This window comes from Hippopotamus amphibius, chromosome 2 (assembly GCF_030028045.1).
Source record: "Hippopotamus amphibius kiboko isolate mHipAmp2 chromosome 2, mHipAmp2.hap2, whole genome shotgun sequence".
Taxonomy (NCBI): Eukaryota; Metazoa; Chordata; class Mammalia; order Artiodactyla; family Hippopotamidae; genus Hippopotamus; species Hippopotamus amphibius.
The window spans coordinates 221101704-221105421 of record NC_080187.1 but is presented as its reverse complement, the minus strand read 5'-3'; the positions used below and the strand labels follow the sequence as shown (position 1 = coordinate 221105421).

Genomic DNA, 3718 nt, shown 5'->3' with positions numbered 1-3718 from the left:
ACCCCCAGTGTTTTCCCCGCCAAGCAGACCTGGTGCCAGGCCTTGTGCTGCCTGGAGGATCCATGAGGCTAGTCCTTCCCTGGGGAGACATATACGTACTGGTTATTTCATCTGCCCCTGACACAGTATTAAGGTACATAAGATGGCATTGACCACCTGTCCACTCATGCCTTCATCATTGTAAGTATGGATGGATGGAGGGAGTGAGCCAAGGACGAGGGTCGAAAGGGAGGGAGCTAGAGCTTTCTGGAGGAAGGGAGGCAGGAAGGAAGCTCTGTAGGGAGCTGTTTGTATGCGTTTCAGCTATGTGTTCCTGTCTCTGCGTGGAGGTACATTTGGGCCCTATGTTCCTGGATATATTGCTGCAGGTATTGCTTGTAGCATCATTCGATGCATGAGCGTGTGGCACACACGTGCCCCAATGCATCTAGCATGGAGTTGGTGTTCTGACAGCTGTCCTTCTCACCTCTTGGCAGACATCGTCCCCAGAGAAATGAAGATCTGTGTCTGGCCTATGTTCCCTAGGGCAATCACCATGAGCCTTGGCCCAGCACGTGGATTCGACAGAATGGCACATCCCTTCAGGCATCCTTCTTTCCAGGAAGCATCTGAGGTAAGCCTTCACATGTGGCAGGGCGCAGGTGAGTGAGGAGGGCCTCAGTTGGGTCGATGATGAGAACTCATATGGTCCTGAAGAGAGCTGATGACCAAAAAATCATGCTCAATAGGATTACGCTGAGGCCTAACAGAGGGATCCAGGGGCAGGATGGCCTGCATTGTTGGTCCATTGCAGAGCCCTGGGTGTGGGTGTGTGTGTGGGTGTGGGTGTGGGTGTTGGAGCAGCCACTCCTTCGAGGAAATCCCTTGAGACTCCTCCGAGTGTAGGAGGCTTCCACATATCCAAGATGTGTTGCCACCTTTGGTTTTCTATCCTGCTCCCTAGTGCCAGGGCCCACATGTTCTGAGGCCATGGGTGGTGTCTTTCCTTAAGCCTTTCTGCTTTGAATTTTGTGTTTCAGGCCAAGCCTTGGCATGGACTCACCACAGCCAGAATGTTTCGCAGTGAGTGGCTCTTTTGGTTGCTACCGATAGGCCCCAGAGAATTTTGAAGTATGGGCTGGCCGCCCTCACAGCAGCCAGTACAGGGTAGTCTTTTGGCAACCTCCTGCCTACCAAGGAGGAATGTCTGCTGCTGCCCCAAATTTATGGGCTCACATCTGGTGCACTCACATGCCTTCATTACAGCTGTATTCTAGTCAGAGAGCACATCGAGGCAGTGTTTTCTTCCTTGGCCCCAGGCGGAACATCTCTAGAGACCTCTGTGCACCTAGCGCCAGAGTATGATCACCAACTGAGTTAATGGTCCCTTGTGGTGTGTGCTTTATGGCTTCCCAAAACCTGTCAGTAGAGAAGGCTCATGCCCCCTGCCTAGAGATGGTGAGAGGCAGGCAGGAGCCCATCCTCAGGTGCTTGGAGGCAGGATGCTGCTGGTTATTTCAAGGGCTGGAAGCCATGCCGAGGTCTTCAATGTGGTTGTGCCAGGACTCTGTGAGGGATCATGGTGCTTTGTTGGAGCCACTTGATCCGAATGGGGTCTCTGATGGGGTCTGCATGCATACACAGGACCATAGCTTCTCCTCGGTTGGTTGTCCTCTCTGGAAGCCACTGGTTTGTCAGAGAGCCCCCTCCAGAGGAGAAAAGGCTTCTGGGTGTCCATTCCCCCATGAAGGCTTTGCAGAGCCCTTGGGCATCCCGTTATCATGTCCATCGTGAGGCCCTGTTGACCTGAAGGTGAGGGGTGGTCCCGGGATGTGGGCTGAGGAGGGTGTAGCTGCATGGCTGTTGTTTGGTGGCCTTGCACGGGCCACAGTAGGGAATGCTGCCACAGAAGAAATTGGCCCTGTTTGGGAATCTCTGTGCTCCCCAAGGAGGAATGCTTGATGTGGCTCCCCATCCACCAGATCGGAATGCGGGTCTTGAAATTCAACTCGATTGACCTGAAGTGTAGTAAAGCTGACCATGGAGGCACCATCTCATTACGTGTTGCCCTGGGGAGCAACCACGCAGATCTCTGTGCATGTCGAGGCAGAGCACGAGGATGGACTGAGCTTATGGACAGTTGTGGGGTGTGCTTGAGTGACTTCCAAGAAGTGTTGGTTGGGAGGATGTGGGGCCAGGCCTGGAGGTGGTGAGAGGCAACAAGGACCCTTCATCAGGGACTTGGCAGCTAGCTGCTCTTGGCTCTTGAGAGAGCTGAAGGGCACGTCCCTTGCTGGAATGGGGTTTCCCAGGTCTCTGTGAGGGATCATGGGCCCTCAGATAGGCCAGTTTTCTTAGACAGGCCCTTTCATCGGTTCTGCATACAGATACAGGCCTGTGGCATCTCTTGGGCTGGCCTTCCTCTACGGGAGCCACTGCCTACCAAGAGAGCTCCCTCCAGCTCCTGTGAATGTCCACTGCGTGGGACATAAAGGCCTCATTGTCTGGGTGTTGTGCACATGGACAAGCCGAGTGTGACATCGGCCAGCACACGCTTGCCCACACCAGGGTCGGGCCCAGAGGAATGTCTCCATTCCCCCCAGAAACGCCCCCAGTGTTTTCCCCACCAAGCAGATCTGGTGCCAGGCCTTGTGCTGCCTGGAGGATCCATGAGGCTAGTCCTTCCCTGGGGAGACATATACGTACTGGTTATTTCATCTGCCCCTGACACAGTATTAAGGTACATAAGATGGCATTGATCCACCTGTCCACTCATGCCTTCATCTTTGTATGTATGGATGGATGGAGAGAGTGAGCCAAGGACGAGGGTCGAAAGGGAGGGAGCTAGAGCATTCTGGAGGAAGGGAGGCAGGAAGGAAGCTATGTAGGGAGCTGTTTGTATGCGTTTCAGCTATGTGTTCCTGTCTCTGCGTGGAGGTACATTTGGGCCCTATGTTCCTGGATGTATTGCTGCAGGTATTTCTTGTAGCATCATTCGATGCATGAGCGTGTGGCACACACGTCCCCCAATGCATCTAGCATGGAGTTGGAGTTCTCACAGCTGTCCTTCTCACCTCTTGGCAGCCATCATCCCCAGAGAAATGAAGATCTGTGTTTGGCCTATGTTCCCTAGGGCAATCACCATGAGCCTTGGCCCAGCACGTGGATTCGACAGAATGGCACATCCCTTCAGGCATCCTTCTTTCCAGGAAGCATCTGAGGTAAGCCTTCACATGTGGCAGGGCGCAGGTGAGTGAGGAGGGCCTCAGTTGGGTCGAGGATGAGAACTCATATGGTCCTGAAGAGAGCTGATGACCAAAAAATCATGCTCAATAGGATTACGCTGACGCCTAACAGAGGGATCCAGGGGCAGGATGGCCTGCATTTTTGGTCCATTGCAGAGCCCTGGGTGTGGGTGTGTGTGTGGGTGTGGGTGTGGGTGTTGGAGCAGCCTCTCGCTCAAGGAAATCCCTTGAGACTCCTCCCAGTGTAGGAGGATTCCACATATCCAAGATGTGTTGCCACCTGTGGTTTTCTATCCTGCTCCATAGTGCCAGGGCCCACATGTTCTGAAGCCATGCGTGGAGTCTTTCTTAAGCCTTTCTGCTTTGAATTTTGTGTTTCAGGCCAAGCCTTGGCATGGGCTCACCACAGCCAGAATGTTCCGCAGTGAGTGCCTCTTTTGGTTGCTACCGATAGGCCCCAGAGAATTTTGAACTATGGGCTGGCCGCCCTCACA

The 3718-nt window shown here is 53.7% G+C and overlaps 2 non-coding genes across 2 annotated transcripts; both read left to right on the top strand.

The window, feature by feature from the left end:
• The first annotated feature begins 663 nt into the window (after window positions 1-663).
• LOC130847349 (small nucleolar RNA SNORD115) lies at window positions 664-744 on the top strand. Its single transcript, XR_009052114.1, has one exon. It is a non-coding gene; the product is annotated as a small nucleolar RNA SNORD115 (small nucleolar RNA).
• Window positions 745-3250: 2506 nt separating this feature from the next.
• LOC130847062 (small nucleolar RNA SNORD115) lies at window positions 3251-3331 on the top strand. Its single transcript, XR_009051857.1, has one exon. It is a non-coding gene; the product is annotated as a small nucleolar RNA SNORD115 (small nucleolar RNA).
• The last annotated feature ends 387 nt before the right edge of the window (window positions 3332-3718 follow it).